Here is an 18,554-nt window from a genome sequence, read left to right on the forward strand (position 1 = left end):
AGAAGAAAAACAAGAAGAGTAAAATACAGATACAAAAGTAGAGACGACAAATTAAAAACGGAGACTTATCAAAGATGCAAAAGAAACAAGGAAAAGTGGGAAAGACAATGATGACTGTGGGGAAGGAAGAATGTAAGGATGGAGGAGACGGAAGAAATGAAGGAGTGAAGCAAGGAGGAGAACACAACACGAAGAAAAATCAGAAACAAGCAAGAAATGAGACGATAGCAAAGGAAACCGATAAGAAGTAAAAGAAGAAGAGTAAAAGGAGAAAGGAAAGAAACAGGAAAAGGAAGGAGAAAAGGGGAGGACACGAGGAGGCAACTGAGAAAGAAAACAGGAGAAGTGCCTACATGTAGTGTGAGATATGAGAGGCAGATTTTCACATTTCAGCACAACAGTTCACAGATGCAGGGGTGAAATTCAGGCTGACGCAATCAGCATTTTGGAGTTATGATAAATGACTAAATAAGAACCAGCAGCGAGGAGGAGGAGGAAGGGGAGCAGGAGGGAGGATGAGGAAGAGACAGAGGGAGAAGTGGGCGTCAGATAATTGATTGTGGCTGCCGGGTGAATACTACAGCTCTGGAATAACACGGTTAATGAAAGTAAAATCCTGCTCCTGAATCAGGCTTTGATCTGTTGTGATGATTCATTCAAAAACTCCCCCAACGCCGCCAACCTGACACACATTGAACGAGCCAATCGGGTGAAGCCAGCTCACAAAAGGGACAAGACAACAAATACGACTGCATTACGGTTTATCTCTCTCCTTTCCTGTGCCCATCTGTCCCTTGATTCTCCCGTTCTCTTCTCCTTCAAACCCATCCATCTTTGTTTTCACTCCACCAGATCCCCATTGAGGCTTTATAAATAACAATGAACCACAGAGAGCGAGAGTGGACTGGCAGCGAGATCTCCTTCAGCTCCCTCCATCCAAAATGTAAATCGAAACTGCAATTTACATGATAATGTCAGTGCTTTCATCCTCCATAATTTCTGGATATAAGAGCCCTTTTGTGGCAAAATGTTTCCAGTTTTGAGTTTTTAGAGGGAAAATCCACTTCCTGAAATGATTGAGTGAAGCGGGGCCGAGCTCTAATGGAAACTGTCAATGACAATCAAACCACTGCTGGCAAACGACTCACAGAGGGAGGAGAGGCAGGGAAGACACACACTGGGTATGTTTGTGTGTTTTCAACTTAAAATGCATGCACTTCGATTTGTGTGTCACGTGTGTGTGCACGTTGTGTGTGTGTGTGAAAGAGATTAATGAGCAGGGCAGCAGCGTCTGGATGATTTAGTTGTGAACTCTGCTTCATAGTCAATGCCTGCTGTGACCACAGCACAGGAAAACACACACTATGAATTGGTGATTACTGTGTGTGTGTGTGTGTGTGTGTGTGTGTGTGTGTGTGTGTGTGTGTGTGTGTGTGTGTGTGTGTGTGAGAGAGTGTGTTTTTGTGTGTGCGTGCTAAACATGTGAGTGTATGGACAGACCAGCGGGGTGAGAGAGAGAGAATGGGGAGTGCAGGAGAGAGAGAGGGAGTGGGCAAGTATAAAAATGAAACTAAACAAATTTTATTCTGGTAGTCTATGTAAATTAAAAATAAAAAAATATACAAATATACCTCTAAGCACCACCCTTTTTGCATAACCTTCCTCTCTCTCTCTCTCTCTCTCTCTCTCTCTCTCTCTACTCATTTCCTATCACCTCTGTAATGAAAACAAAAATGCCTTCCACAGCCCCCATTACATGAAAAAACAAAAAGTAATTAGTGAAATTAGCTTCAAAGGTAATGATGGCAGACTGTTCATCTCATGTACTGCTGGCTTGCTTTAGTTAGAAATATGTATATAGTTGTCGGGGGCAAGACAGTGTCAAATTGTGGTCCATGTGCTCATTGCTCGATGTTGCTCTGCAGGGTTGAGGGCTGTTGTGGTAGGATGTGTGTTCAGTGTTCAAATCATTTTAATTTAAGAAAATTCTGAAGCCGCTTTCTTCTGAAATTTCGCCCACATGTACTGAACACATAAGGAGATATAACATACATGTGAGGGAAAGGCTGCCAAAAACCCATCCTGAACACAATGCAACAATTGTGTTAAAAAAACATTAGTCCTGACACATTTTTCTACACGTACGTAAAGATATGTGTCTCATTTCCTTTGAGATAATGTTGGGTTTGTTTGGATCTCGGTCTAAAGTGATGACAGGTATTAAGACACATGGCAAACTGTTATTTCCTCATGCAGCCTTGAGGAAACAGCACAAGGAATACTGAGTTGACAGACTTAAAAGGCTGAATTGTCATTCCAGTTTGAAATTCAATGTGACTCAATACAAACTGAATTAACCTGGGCCTTCACACTGGATAGCCTGTGGTGCCATATGGAGTCCAGAAATAACCAACTTAAGTGTGTAAAAAACAGCTCGACACATCGTTCACTTACACAAATCACACAATGCTTAACCGGCCATATGTTAGATTTTATGTTGAAGCAAATGTGCTGACCCTAAGGCTTAATCCTGCTGTGACTGTGCGTGTGTGTGTGTGTGTGTGTGTGTGTGTGTGTGTGTGTGTGTGTGTGTGTGTGTGTGTGTGTGTGTGTGTCTAAATCCAAATGGGAACACTGGCTCCATACTGACAGTATGCTAATGTATGCTTATGCACAGTGTTAGCCCCTGTGGGCTCTTCCACGCTGTCACATTACGTTAGCCAGTTGTTTCCTCCGCTGCTGCAGAAAAGCCCAGCTCCTCAGCCTCAGAGGAAGCAAGCAGTGGTGCTGATATTTCAGAACAGGATTTGGCTTGTTAAGCGTTGAGGGGAGAGGGACAAGATGGGACCTAGCCTTTTAATTAGCATGTCAGGACCATCCTCAAAGCTAAAATAAGCTCAAAAATGAGCACTAACAACCTGGTGCTCTCTCCTTCTATTCCTCTCTTTGTCTGGTTCCCCGGCACAGCTGCAGTGTTTCCCTAAACACTCTCAAAAACCATTTTGGTGACCTAGATTATGAAAAACAAGTGGAGGCGTGCCAAAACCTCTTCTGGGCTAGTTTCCATTAGCTAGTTTTCAGTATTTCATGAAGTGCTGAGTGGTTAAAATTATTGATGCTGGCTGCAGCACCCTGATGTCCAGGTGATGGTGACTGCTTGTTTCAGCAGTTTCTTTGTTTCTGCTGTTGTGAATATCCAGGTCAGAAGGACTTGACATTAAATGGGGCACATGGCTTCACATCTCAAGACATGTTTTGGTAGACTGGTCCCTTACTAAACCAGCTGTTAGCTAAGAGGGCAAAGCATAGCTGCTAATATTACAATACCCTTGACTTCAGCCATATATACAGTACTGTAAAAATGCATATAAAACATATACTATATGCTTTTTAATCACGTTTCAGGTTTATCATTATTGCTGTAAAAAAATTACTCAAAATTAGAAAATTAAAACAGCTATTATCTCAACTTGATACGGGACACACTGCTTCCTTTGTTTATGCTAGCTAGGCCCTATTCCATATCTCCTGTTTGCCTTTAAAGCTTACAAATAATACTGCCAATATTTTTAGCTAAAGACTGTACTAGCAAGTAAAACTTGTACAGCTCATAAGTCTAACAAAGATACAGTATAACAACATTTAACAGTTCAGGGTTTCACAGTGATTGTGGTTAAGGCAATAATGGATGTATGGTAACAAAATATCAGTTATTTTATTGTAGAGATGCACATTTAGCTAGGTTAGAATACAAACAGAAAAAAGTACTGTGTTTTATGTTGGATGACAGTTCTCCATCATAAATTTTACATGTGGAAAGCCACTACTAGCATTGTTAGCACTGTAGCGCTATACAAAGTCCATGACATCCACTTGCTGCAAAGAGAGCATTATGTTTGGACAGAGGAGTTTCAAACAGCAGGGTTTCTTTTTGTTTTGCTGCATGTAAATTTTGCTTTAAAACCAGCAGGTGGGCAGGAGCGCTCAACCTTCTTCCTCCAATTCAACTTGGCAAAACCAATGCAGAAACCGCCACTCTGCATTTGGCCTGCGGGTATCCAGGCTGCAGTGCACAGCAGTCCAGCTACACACTCCGTGTCAGTCGAGTTTAGGCACACGCATCTATGGAGAAACCACACACTGGAATGATTTTGGTGGCAGATATAGTAAATGCCATCACTTACATAGACTCAAACACAGTCAAGATCACACGAACCCCATTTGCTGCTTCATTACACAGCTATAACATGACAGGAGCAGACTGCCAAGTTGCTCTGCTGATATGCATGAACAGTTGCACATGTCAAACTGTTTTTGACAGCTTGATCATGGGCAAAATAGCAAACCAGGAAGACACAGAACGCAGTATAAAAACTGTGAAAGCTATTTCACAACAACAATTGAGTAACAGAGCGAAGAAATATTTCTCATTTCTCAGATTCTGGAAAATATTATTCAGCAATGTTTCCAAAAAACATTCAAGGGATTTACTGCAAGTGTATTACTGCCATGTCCACCAACCAAAGACTTCCTTTTTCATTAGCTGGCCTGCTCAGCAGTTCAGCCCACTGGGCCATTATTAAAGCAGACGTCTGCTCTTCACTGTTTCTCTGCCCTAAAAGCATATTACAATACAGACGTAGACAGTCAGAGGGACATGGAGGCTAAGACTGCCTAGACTCAGTTAATCTTTCTTACAGGCTGACAAATATTTTACATAGTACAAAGTATAAGGAGACAGCCTTCTTCTCAGCTAGCCTACATGCAGGATTGCATGTTTAAAATTAGTGTTACTACACTATGACTGCTGCTGGCACCTTGCCTGCTGTATTTGTACGTCCACATACTCTCTTCTTCTACACTGTACATACTATTTATTGCTTTCTGTTTATACTTAATGTCATTGGTTAGATGCTCATCTGAATTTTGTGTACAAAGATAAAAATCTAATGTAATCTCTACTGTGGTGATGTAATACATTCAGTATTTCAGTTTCAGTAAGTTATTTGTTTTGTTATGCTTTATGCTATGTTTTATATAAAATAAATGACATACAATAAAAATAGTCCTTTACCAGTGAAAGTCTTGAATTTTAAATGTTACTTAAGTAAGAGTAGAAAAGTGTTAACAACCGTACTAACAAAAGACACAAAAGTAAAAGTACCTGATATGCAAAAATGCTCCTTTCAAAGTGTTATATTATTATAGAATTTAGTGCTGTCAATCGATTAAAATATTTAATTGCGATTAATCGCATGAATGTCATAGTTTACTCGCGATTAATCGCAATTTAATCGCACATTTTTATTTATTCTAAATGTCCCATTAATTCTCATTTTAATACTGTTATCAACATGGAAAAGTGGATAGGCTTGCTTTGTGCAAATGTTTTTATTGAAAACAACAACATGTAGTGTTTTATTTTACACTAACATTCTCACTTTGAGCGGTCATTCACATTTGAAGAAAAATCTCACACAATTTAACACTGTCAATAAACAGATGACAAAAAAATAAACACTTGGTTACAAAAAAGCCCCTTAAACAGCCCTTTTTAAGGGATCAAAACAGGGTGATACAAAATAAAGTAACATCATTTGTCAAAGTGCACATCATTGTAAACTAGGACTCAGCCTATAGTGCAGTTAAACCATGGCTTAAACTTTCCTTTCTTAAGTTTCCTTTGAACATACAAGCAGTCAGACTATAATGCTCTTCTGTTTATTCACCAGAGGCTGATCAACCCAGCCTCTTATTTCTCTCCAGAAACAATGAACATTACTTGGCTATGGCTGCAGTAAGCTTGTTTTTAGTTGCGGTATCCATATGCCTCTGTCCAAACTTTGGTCTTGTCAGTCGACCCATCTGGCAACTTTTTGAAACTAAACTTTCTATTCAGAATCTTGTTCGCATCCATTTCGGCGTTTCGCGCTTGACATCCGCACAAACCGGTAGCCTACTCCTTTACAGCTAGCGAGCAGGCGAGACCAAACAAGTGCGTGGGGCGTGCCTATTGTTTTGTTTCCGGTTTACAATCGGATCCTGTAGTTTTTGTAACGTTACTAGCAGTGGCCACAGCTTATAAAAAAAGTTCACTACTGTAGGTCACAAAGAGCGTTAATAGCGCGATAAAAAAAATGACGCTGATAAAATTGATTTGAGTTAACGCCTTAATAACGTGATATTTTTGACAGCACTATATAGAATATTATATTATTCTGCCTTTATCACTGACAAATACATGTAAGGGCATTTTAATGTTGTAATTTGTCAATGTGGAACAAACTTTAGATATAACTTTATATATTTACATATTACAGGGTAGATAAGTCCTATAGTACTGTATCACATCACATATATGTTTTTACACTCTACTACATTTCTACTCTGAAATATAAGTTGTATGTATGTATGTAGGTGTAAGTAGGAGTAGAAGAAGCATAGAATGGAAATAATCAAGTAAAGTACAAGTATGTCAAAAAGGACTTTCCAATACTGGCTCACAATGAGCAACACTCATGAAGAGATACAGTATTCTTTACTGGAGTCACAATATACTAAATTCTGTCTGTTATGATTTCTGTAATGACTTATGGGCAAACTGAGCTGTGCTGAACTCAGCTTGTCTCTGGGGAGATGTTGATGCCACTTCCGTTGTAACTTTGGGCCCGTTTCATCACCTGCGTGTCTTTGCTATGCTTCTTTCCATGCCTGTCTCCTGCTGCTAAACAGCATCTGGAGCAGCAGAAATACCTCAAAAACAATCTTTCACAATGACTTCATGCTGTGTGGATTCCCCCAGAGGGCTGTCTGAGTCTGCTTTTAGACCCAAAGGTTTTTTTTTTTCTTGAGGCTTTACTACTTCCACATTCACGGCAGCTCACAGCGAGATGACATCACATCGCATTCCTACACTAGCAGGTGCAGCTCAGCTTCACATGGCAGGCCGGAAAAACACTGTGTGTGTGTGTGTGTGGGGGGGGGGGGGGGGGGGGGGGGGGCGTTGGAGTAGCCTCAGTGCCAGCTCTTCCTCTAGGTGTGCGGTTAGGCTTGAAAACACACACTCAAGTTTGTGAATAGCTGTAACATTCATAAGATATGACAAATGACAGCATCATGTGAGAGCATGTGTGTGTTTGCATTCAGCTCAAGTGCACTCGCCCCTTTATCTGTTTGAGACTTTGAGTTTGTAAAGTGCTACAGTATCACGTGCGTCTGGACGTCCATAAGCCCTCATTAACTGGGCAAACTGGTGTTTGTCACACACAGCTGGGAGGCTGACTCACACAGTAACTGGAGGCTGCAACGCTCGATCCTCTGCAGGAAGAGGAGGAAGAGGAAAGGTGGTATTACTCCTTCATCACTGACCAAAATGCTTTTCAACAAGGCCCTAAGCAACGTCTACAACCAACTGTTATTTTAATAATCTGTTATTGCTGTTTTTCAGATAATCGTTTACTCAAAAAAACATCAAGAATAATGAAAAATCCCCATTACATGTTTGTCCAAGACCACAATATTTCTACTGTCAACTAATTAGAGAACTGATGTGTGATGGAATATGTGTTTATATGTTTTTATATGCACACATAAAATACAATAAAGGTGCTTTCATTAAACTACCTTATAACTACATTTGAAACACGCAAACACAGATCTCTGAACTCAAACACCAGCTCCGTCAAGAGATAAAGTACTACAGTTTACTCAGACCTCTTTGACAAAGTACATAAGAATAAGGCACCATGATTGGTTGTATGTGCAAAATCACGGCCCTAAATAACTTTAACAATGCTTCTGAAGTCTTTCTCTCTCTGCAGCTCATCTGCTTTTAACTTTCCCTTCTCAGAGTCTCTCCCTGGACTCGTCCCTCTCATTCCTCTCTTTCTCTGTTCCTTTTCTTTCCTTTACATCAGACACATGGGATGAGCCCTCCTTTCTAGGAAAAAAGGAAACGGGGGAGGGAAGAGGAGGTGAGGATGGAGGAGGAGTGCGGTTACATAATCCTGACAGGTCCCACTGAAGGGGCCTCCTAACATGTGCAGCAAGAAGGTGAGTTAGTTTGGCTAAAGGAAAGAAATTTAATACAGCATTTGGACATGGCCTGGAAATATGTACACATTCAAACAAACATTCACCAAAATCTGTGAGTCACACACACATACACACGCACAAACACATGCCTGCACCCACACACACATATACAGCCATCAAGCACTTCCTTACTTCCTCCAGGCTTTTAGAAAAGACCATTACCTTATTTCCTGCTGAAACGTTAACTTACAATCTACCTCATTTACTGGCTGAACATTCAGTACAATCACTTGTTCACAAAATAACACAAAATAATTTCCCTTTATTGTTTGCAGTTGTTTACTAGCTACAACAGTACTGAAACGAAGATGCTTGTCGACCTTTTAAAACTGCAGGAAATGAAAAGGAAAGGAAAACTTAAAGCTGCACAAGCACATTGACATTTTCTCCAGATAAAAAGGAAAAGTTCAACATTTTGGGAAATAAACTTATTTCCTTCTTCATCAAAGTTTGATACCACTGTCATCCCTGCACCCTAAATACTGTATGATATAGTTATTTGCCAAAATATCAAACTATCACTTTAAAAAACATCTTTCAAATGATAGAGCATCTTATTCCTGCACAGAAACTTCACATTTTCCCCTAATAAGCTGATATTTACTGCACCGTAATGAGTTGCTGTCTCTAAACATTATATGAAGTATGAGTTCAATACTTCACATCTAGAACATTATTCTTATCACCTACGAAGTCGACCCACATGGGTTCAGCTTCCTGAAGGACCGGCTTCATCATGGCACTCCACGTGGGTGTAGTTATTGGCTAATAGTGCTCGGCTATTAGGTGACACACTCTGAGACGGAGGTTCGTTTCATGTGGTGAAAGCGAGAAGTCAACGTCACAGCCTAATGACATGGTGGTGGACATGAAAAACCCTGCATGCTGACTATCATCCATTTGAGTAAATGCCAAGGTTTTATTGCCCAATTTGACCACAAAAAGGCTTAGAAGAGGACAACGGGCTGATACTGGCCTGTGGATCCACAAAAGCGTAAAACAGACACGGCTGTAAAATATAAAAGTCTTATTTTAAATACATGTGGTTGAACTTGGGTGGGTTCCAGTAACTCTATATATCTAGTATAGTCTTCATTGGAGAGAAATACAGCACTAAAGGCAGACTGCAAGTGTGTGTCATGAAATAAAATCAGCTAAAGAACAAATGGGAGACAATCGCCCACTAATCCCCATTCAAGCTTTATGACTGTGCATGACAAAGTAGAAAATAAGGAGTCAATTGTCTTGGCTGCAGTGGAAATATTGGCACTTTGCAGAGAGTGAACATACTGTACAAAGGCAGCATAGTCTCTCTGCATACATACTGTACAGTTTCTGCACATATCCAGGATGTGCCTGCACGAATGTACAGTGTTAGTCATCCACAGTCAATCCTGGACCCTCAATCCTTTGTACTGTGCAGGAGCAGGAGTTTTTACAGTTGGCTGAGGTGGACAAGTCTGTTTATTTATATGGTTTAAAAGCAAAGTACAATGGAGACATGCTTAGTAAATAAATCATGATGGGCATGAAGCTTCAGATATGAGGAAAACATTCACACTTTTCAAAACTGGCCTTAGTCTGCAGGTCTAAAACTCTTCAGAAAGATCCCCTCACACACACAAACAAGGTACACGATGCAACAATCACCTTTTAAACCTTTAGCCAACACCTTTATCCCAGCATCTCACAGAAAATGTGCTTAAACATATTTGATGCTACCAACGTTAGAATGTGAAGTCCAGTGCAGCCAAACACATCTGTCCACTGTTGAGAGGAGTTAAAGACCACGTTGAGATGACGACAACTCACATCTTTCTCACACACTCTCACAAACACAGTAACGCACACACTCACATTCTCTCTCTCTCCCCATAAATGGTTGCTGTCACTAGAGTGCTGGGCCACATCTGGATCCCATTGGCCTCAGGAAGGGCTGAACACTGAGGCCCAATAAAAGCCTCCTTCCACGGCACAGGACTGTCAACAGGCCCTGACCGCTGTCAGCGAGGAGGTGGAGAGAGGCAGAGGTAGGAGAAGGACAGGAGGAGGACAGGCACAAGGAGACTTAAGAGGTGTGAGAGGTGGACTGAGGAGAGAAAGGGAGGAAAAGAATAAAGGGGGAGGAGGTGGGAGAAGGAGACGGGAGACAGAGGGGAGGAAAGTAAGGAAGGAAGGTATCGAGGAGAGGCATGTGAGGGAGAGGAGGAGGAAATGAGTGACAAAGAAAAGGTAGAAAGATAAACAAGTTAAGTTCCTATTAATTATGTTGTGCACGAGGGATTTTCTTAAATCAAGCAAGCACATCTTGTCTATGCTTCGCTCTCATGTCCGCATGATATACACGCAGCTGAGGCAGCAGCTGAGCTAGCTTAGCATAAAGACTGGGAACAGGAAAAAAAGCTAGTGTAAAAAAAAGCTGTACAAAAAGTGTAAAAATGACTAGATGTGGTTTTTTGGGGGAGGGCGTTAATCAGCTCGACTATTTGAAGTCTCGTTTGAAGTCTTGTTGTCACGGTGAGGTTCACACTGAACCAGCAGACAGTCCAGGAAGTCGCTGGGACTCCACAGTCAGGCTAGCTGTTTCCCCTTGTTTCAAGCCTTTACGCTGTGCTGTGCTGTGCTGTGCTGTGCTGTGCTGTGCTGTGCTGTGCTGTGCTAAGCTAACAGACTGGGCTGTGGCTTTGAGCTCGCCCTGCATATGAGAGCAGCCTCGAGCTGTTCATCTCAGTCTGCAGGAAAGCAAATATTTCCCAAATTCTAAACTGTCCCTAAAGTGGAGGCATGTGACAGTGAGTAACAGCATGACATCAATGTTGTCTTAAGAAGCAAAAACAGAAAATGTCATTTTAAAATATCTGTTTTTGCCAGCCTTCATTAATATCTGCTCAGGTTTTCTGCACAAATTAAAAACAAGCATAAAAAAGCTGGACGGACAGAGAAAGACAAAATGTTTATTACTCCAACAGCTCTGAACAACTGGCTCCAGAACAGTGTGTGTGTGTGTGTGTGTGTGTGTGTGTGTGTGTGTGTGTGTGTGTGTGTGTGTGTGTGAGAATAACTAGTGTGTGTCAGTCCAGGCATACCTCATAAATAGCCTAGCTTCATGTTGTCTACCTCTGCCAGGGTAGCAGCTAGCAAGATGTATTTCAAACTCTCCTACAACCCCTCCAATAAAAAAACGGCCCTCAAAGAAAAACAAACACCTTTCAACAAACATTAAGACACCTAATTGACCCTGAACCACCTTCGCTTCGATCCAGCGCTCTAACGCGCCCCAGCCTCACAGCCTTTGGCAGATCCTGAGAGTTTTCTGGGAGCGGAGCTGGCGGTGAGCCGGTAACCCCGCGCAGTGTGACTGACAGAATATGTAACTCAGCGTGCGAGGTGGTGTGGGAAAATCCCACGACTGAGTGTGCTGAAGTGTTAATCCCTCGAGAGCTGGACTCCTACATGTTGCAGTGTGTAGTGAGAGATGATTAATTCAGGGATTTGGGCGGGAGGAGAGTGTGTGTGTGTGTGTGTGTGTGTGTGCGTGTGTGTGTGTGTGTGTGTGTGTGTGTGTGTGTGTGTATGCGTGTGTGTGTGTGTGTGTGTGTGTGTGTGTGTGTGTGTGTGTGTGTGTGTGTGTGCATACAGTAGTTTATGTTTGGATGTTGTGATGTAGTGTGTATGTTTGCGCATGTGTCAGGTGAATGCTTATGTGTTTCACTTAGACTCTCTGTGTGTGTGAGACTAAAGGTGTGTCAAAGCAGTATATTCAGCAACCAAATGCTCAATATTTAGCACTTTCTGAATATCATCTCAGTTTGCTTTTGTGATCATCTGCAAGACTTGCATTTCAAACTGTTCTGATTACTTGAGGCTTGAGAAACCTCCCTGTCTTCCTGTTAAATAAAGATATTCAAATCTTTTAAGTAAAAAATGCTTTTGTCTTTAAAAATTAAAAGCAATACATGAAGATTCCCTTCTGAAAGCAGCAATTTCTGTCATATTATGTTGCATTCAGTGAGAATTCATGTGGTGCGTATCTAATATTGTTATTATTATATGTGTGTTTGTGTGTACATGCTCATGCTTTATTTACTGGGGGTTTTGCAGGGGAAGGGAACAATGGTTACAGCCTCCAGCATTTCCTCTCTCTCGTCTTCTTTTCTTCTCCACTACGCTCTTAAATTCACTTCATTAAGTCAGTTCAACAAGCCTTAGTGAGCTCAGTGTTGCTCTTTATTTCCCTGTCAGAAGCACGGTCTCCAAGCACTACTGTGTATAAAATATACAAAGGGGGATTTAGGCTTTTATGTAACATCTTTGTCACATGCAACATTTAACACATGTGAAGAAGAACTCAGACGTGCACCGCATACTGTACATGGAACACACATAGTCACAACACATAAACATACACACAATAGCTCTGTCCTTCAAACAGTGCAGGGTTGGTGTGTTTTTTAAGATACCAGTGAGACAATGAAATATGATCCAGGAAGTCCAGCTGGAGTAATAATGAATGCATTTAAAGGCTTATCAAAGCACTGCACAATGCTTTGAAATACTCAGACGGGATTTAACAAAGTTATCACACCAGCAAGTATTTTATCTTCCGTTGCATTGATCATGAGGTCGACAGTGGAAATATGGCGTCCATGTTACGAAGTAATTAACAAAGAACGCCGCTGCTTCCCTTTTCCCAGTGCGACTTTCCCAGTTGACCTTCTTAGAATTACATTTAGCTAAAAACGTTGCTCTGCATGTCCCCAAAAGCTCAAAAGCTACAGTAAGTTTAACAAAAAAGGTTACTGAACCAAAACACGTTGCTACAAGTGTTGCTGGAGTTTTGACCTCTTCAAACTTTTCCTGTCTCCACTCAAACACACCTGCGATATGATTTCTTAATGAATGCAGCACATATGGAGAGAGGCGATAGCAGGGTATTGATGAAAAAAATGCTGAGAAATCATTCGAGGAATGATGAAGGACATTTGCAAAGATAGGATACGCTGAAAGGGGCCACAGCATCAACATCTGAGACAGAGACAGAGTGGCTCGAAGACCCTCATCAATCACGTCGGGACTGTTGTGTCTGAATGGTCGAAAGTGGTGAGAGGGCAAGATTGCCACTTCAGACAGAACAGCAGAGTCATTCTCTCTCTTCGGTTGTGGGCTGAAACCTCGCCTCACACTCTTACCACAGAGTCACATCGCTCTGCCATGTCTGGTCACTATAATTCATGTCTGATTTCAAATGCCCAGCAGCAACAAGTCCGTCTGCATCCCCTCACTGACCTGACTGAAGACAGTGAGATGATGCTGCACACTGCGGTATGGAGGCTTGTAGGGGTCATGTAACTGGAAGCTTGGAGGACTTGCACTTGGTGAACTGTAGTAAAGTTATCGTTTCCCACCCTTTGGTCCGCTGACAGCTTAAATGAACTTGCATGTTTGAGTGGGCAAAGCCAACTTCAAGTACGGCCAGCGAAAACACAAAGTTGATGTTTCAATTGTTGAAGTTCAGTCTGAAATAAAAGAGCTGGATGAGAATCAGTCAGTGGGTTAAGAAGAGGCTGATAAGGGGATAAGAAATGTAGTTTTTACTTCAGGGACAGACATAAATAAAACATCTAAGCAGGTGTTTTTGCAGCATGGGCTAGTTGCTGATTTGGACCTCAAACTGGCTGAGAAAAGTCTGTGATGTGACTCTTACTTCCAATAACATGCTGCTCTTGAGCAAAGCATCTGCAGCATCAGTTTGTTTGGTGACTCTGTCACCATCACAGCACCGTTTACACCTTGCATGAGCATGCGCTTCGTGGGCAAACGAGACACATCGCCATTCACACCTGCGTCCATCATGTGTCTACAATGTGTCCAGCTGAGCAGATTCTGTTACCGTCGATGCCACTTCCGCTACTGTGCATGGTCAAAGCACAGTTATTACGTGCTGCCATGTTTGTTTCACACTGGTTCACCACATCCTGCATCAATGAGGTATGTTCCTGTTACGTCCTTGTTGGGGACATATGAGGACACCTTAGCTTTTATACTGCAAATATGGTCACGTGTTTCCAGACCACCTCGGCAAGACGTTTGAGCGATCAGGTCACGATGTATCATGGTGGTTATTTACATTTGTATAAGAATAAGAGTCTAGAGGAATGCTAGCACCATCTTTGCTCATTAGCACTAACAACAAAGTACAGCTTAGCCTGATGATAATGTCATTAATGTTGCTGGAGTTTTGGACAAAATCTTGACCTGATGATGGCGTCACAATTCATCATGAGAGGGACATGAATATCTGTCCCAAATTCAGTGGAAACTCATCCAATAGTTGCTGACATATGTCACCAAAAACAGAAATGTCAGTCCACTGGTAGCACCACAGGAAATGTCACTGCTGTCCTCTGGTCCTGACTTAAAACTCTCAACAACTATTGGGCGGATTGACATGAAATTTTCAGAACACATTCATGGCCCCCAAAGCAACAGACCGACTGACTAACCTTGCCATCCGCAAAGCCGTGCCACTAGCATGGACGAAAACATTAGCTGGGAATAGCAGCTCAAGTGCAGCTTTCTACATTCAGGAGAGCTCACATCCTCTTCAAAAATACAGCTTTCAAATTTATGAGACAAACATGGCGGAGTTACAGATATTTTGGCGAACAAGTCCAATTTCCAGTTTGGCCGTTTCCATATCCACACCATATTTCACATTGTGCACGAACACAAATAAATAACTCCAGCTTTAACTGAGAGTCACCTCACTGCTCGTAACTCAGCGATCAGGTCTGGAGCCAAAATGGACTTCTTGTGGAATTATCGTCCGATCTCTGCTCATGGATGGAGTATTGTGTTGCCAAAGTGCCAGAGGAAGGAAGAGCGGGGAAGCTGAATTAGTGCCCTGTACGAACAGTGGATTTGGCAAATTAATTCAATAAAGGAGCATGGCATTTCCTCCTGTCTTATCTGCGACTGTCGGGGGAAGGAAACATCGGAGGGAGGTGAAGGCACCAAAAGAGAGACGCTCTTGTCTTCCTGTGAGACTGCTCTGTTTCCTCTTTATCTGAAAATTAGCTGGAGCTTTTCTCTGGAAACTGAGCAGCCATTCATTCTTGTTCTTCTATCTTTACCTCTCAGGTTTTTCTCATAATATTCCGCTCTACGCCTCTTTTTCGTGCTTTCCTTTCTCTCTTTTGGCTGCCTCCACCTCCACCTCTCCTTCCATACTTCCAAGCCTCATTTTCTTCTTTGTCACTCACGTCTCCTCTCTCTCATCTCCTTTCTGGCCCGACCTGTTTCAGACTTCAGGACAATGCTTCACTCTGCGATACAAGCGGCACGATCTATTTTTACATCACGCAGCAGCCGCTGAGGCCACAAAAATGCACAGCGCCGATGTGAACGGTGCAACAGGCCACTGGAGCACTCACCGCATGTAATCCCACAACCAGCTAACTGGTCACTGAGCAAAACCCCCGGATCTTCACAACTGTTCATTTAAAGTAAATCGACGTTTACCATAAAAACAACAGCTACGCCACAGGATCATCTGAGCGGCCGCTACCAAACAAGCGAGCCTCGATGGTGCAGGGATAGCAGCATCACAGCTATGTTTATCTTCACACTGTAAACAAACATGAGCGTATGATGGAGCACATTGCTGGAGTGGGTGGAGAAAATACAGGCTACACAACACGTCTCACAGGCGCAGACACGCAGCACAATCTGTGATGACACCCAAAAATGACTCAGCCTTTAAAAGAAATCATCAAGAGCAACAAAACACAGCCTGAACCAACACTTGTACTGCAATGTTTATGTAGTTCACAGCATCTGTCCATGGATTCAATATAATCCATCTATAATCAATAAAATAAGAACCTTTTGTCAGGTATATTAAAACCCTCTTAATGTAATTTCATTGGTGGATAAGTAAGAGACAAAATGACATTCACTCTTTTTGCGTCAAAGGTATTAAATAAAGATTTATTTATTTATTTATTTAAGGGTTCTCAGACGCTCTTCTTCATGCCATCTTTTTGAAGGTGAACAGGCTGCTGAGGGGGTGAGTGGATATGGCAGGGGAATTGCTTTGCTCCCTGGAGGAAGTGCTTCTGCTGCGCTGCTGAAGACGGCGGAGACGGTCCTCAGGAAGAGTAAAATCTGTCTGCATTACCAGCCTCATCTCGATTTCACTAAACCACCAAAACTGGGGCACTTGGGAGCTCGCTCACTTGAAAATGACTCTCTCGCTCTCTATTATTTAAGCGAGGATTTCATCCTCCTCCTCCTCCTCTCTTCTCCTTCTTCCATCACTCTCTTTTTTCTCTGTTATCCTCCCCCTTCTTTTTTACCCCCGCTACCCCCCCAGTATGCCCCCGGTGCTGTAGTGGGTGGGTGGGATGGAGAGGAGATGAAGGCAGGGAGGCCGGGTGCTGCAACAGAGCGCTTTCATCTTCTCTCTGCAGGGCTGTTGCATCAGGGGGAGACACAGCGAGCGGCTCCAGTGAAACAGCAGCACTGCACAACACAGACCTGTTTCACGGAGTTTTACCTGTAACCTCATCAGTTATAACAGTTTGAGACTGAGAATTATTGACTATTAAGGCGACTCTGATTCAACAACATGGGCAAAAATATCCAACTTCCCGCTGCGTCATTTAAATATTAAATTTTATTACTGAATTGAGACCTTAATACTATAATAATCATGATCTCTGCCTGGTTATGCTACAGACCAGCGATTGTTTTTGACAATCATCTGAGATATGAAAATGGCAGGTATTAAAATAGAATCTGTCCATCCTGATCCTCCGTATTAGTAAAAAAGTCGAGTATTTCCTATGTAGCTGAGTTTGTTAGCTGTCAGCCGAGAGCATCAGAGCAGCAAGCAGAAACGAGGGTGCAGTTAGATGAAGACTGCTTTGTAAAGGTTTACAGCCTACCATGCTGCTTTTTTCAGCAATCCAGCTGAATCTGCGGCTCATCTTTACAGAGCTTCACAGCAAGTTTCAGCTCTGTGTTCGGCTGTCCGGCCCACTGCCTCTCACTGCTATCACAGCATTGCTTTCAGCCACAGCCGACAGCTCTGTTCAGTTCAAAAGCACCGTAAACACCCACTGTGAGTGTGAGCATTTAAACACTGATCCAAAATCTCCCATTGGCACTGCAGCAGCCTGAACGTATGAGAAGGTTCATCTTGATTAGTGAGGTATAATGAAGTCTGCAGAGATCGAAACTTCAGTCAAGTGTTTTGGATTGAACTTTCTCCAGACTTCTGCCCCAACACTCTGCAGCATGTTATGTCAGGTTGTGAATAGAGCTTATCGCCGTGATGTGACACACAATGCTGATTTCTTTCAAACTACAGCTTGAAAGATTTTTCTTGTGATTCCAACAAGAAACAACTTCAGCTGCATGACCAACCCACGACTGTACATTACCACAGTTCATGGCAGCAGAGCAGCATCAGTCAACGGCGCTGTTATGGTCTATTAGATGAAATGAAACTTTAATGATCCCCATGGGGGAAAGCAAGTCATTGCACCAGCCGAGACCGGGATATAGATCAGAACAGTACAAAGAGAATGTAATCAGGATAATACAACAAATGATGGAGGCATCAGTCCACATATACAGGTTTCCAAACACTGTCTTGTTAAAAACACAGCACAAAATACCAAAGACAAAGAACAGGTCAAAGACCGGACTGTTAGGATGAGATTTAACTTGGTTATCAATGTGATAAAATAGGAATTATTAACTCATTAACCTCGTAGGTTTTCGTAAATATCTGCTTATTCTGAATTTGATGCAGCAACATGTTTCAAACACACTGGGACAGCAACAACTAAAGACTGAGAAAGATGTGGAACGCTCCAAAAACACCTGTTTGGATCATTCCACAGGTAAACAGGCTGATTGGTAACAGGTGATAGCATCATGATTGGGTATGAAAGGGGCATCCTGGAAAGACTCAGTCACTCACAACCGAGGATGGAGAGAGGCTCACCACTTTGTGAACACATGATTGGATGAAGGAGATTAATACATGAGCTCAGAAATACACTGTTTTTCATTAAACACAATTGGTTTTCAAATGACTGCATTCTGTCTTTATCTCAGAGTCCCAGCCTTTTTGGAATCAGGGTTGCACATCTCATCATACCATAGCTACAGTAGCTTTCCTTGCATCATCCACAGGAAGAGGGGCTTGTGGGACATCTGAGAGAGGAAAAGCTAGGATTGATTGATACAAAGAAAAATACTACAGAGGGTTTAGTTAGTGAAAGGAAAGGAGACATGAAAAGAAAGAGGAAGCAAATAGGCATTTTTCTGCAGGAATGAGAGGAGATGGTGCAGATGTAAACACCAACATGCTTTGTGCGAACAGAGAATCAAATACAGAAATGGCAGAGAAACAGGTGTGTGTACAATACAATGACAAACGAAACCAA

General features: G+C 42.2%; 1 protein-coding gene across 2 annotated transcripts in view; it reads right to left on the reverse strand.

Annotated features, from left to right (window-relative positions):
- Positions 1 to 18,554, reverse strand: part of LOC139337295 (unconventional myosin-IXAa-like) — a 128,801-nt gene that overhangs the window by 64,510 nt on the left and 45,737 nt on the right. The window lies entirely within an intron of this gene.

This window comes from Chaetodon trifascialis, chromosome 10 (genome assembly GCF_039877785.1).
Source record: "Chaetodon trifascialis isolate fChaTrf1 chromosome 10, fChaTrf1.hap1, whole genome shotgun sequence".
In the NCBI taxonomy this organism is placed as follows: domain Eukaryota; kingdom Metazoa; phylum Chordata; class Actinopteri; order Chaetodontiformes; family Chaetodontidae; genus Chaetodon; species Chaetodon trifascialis.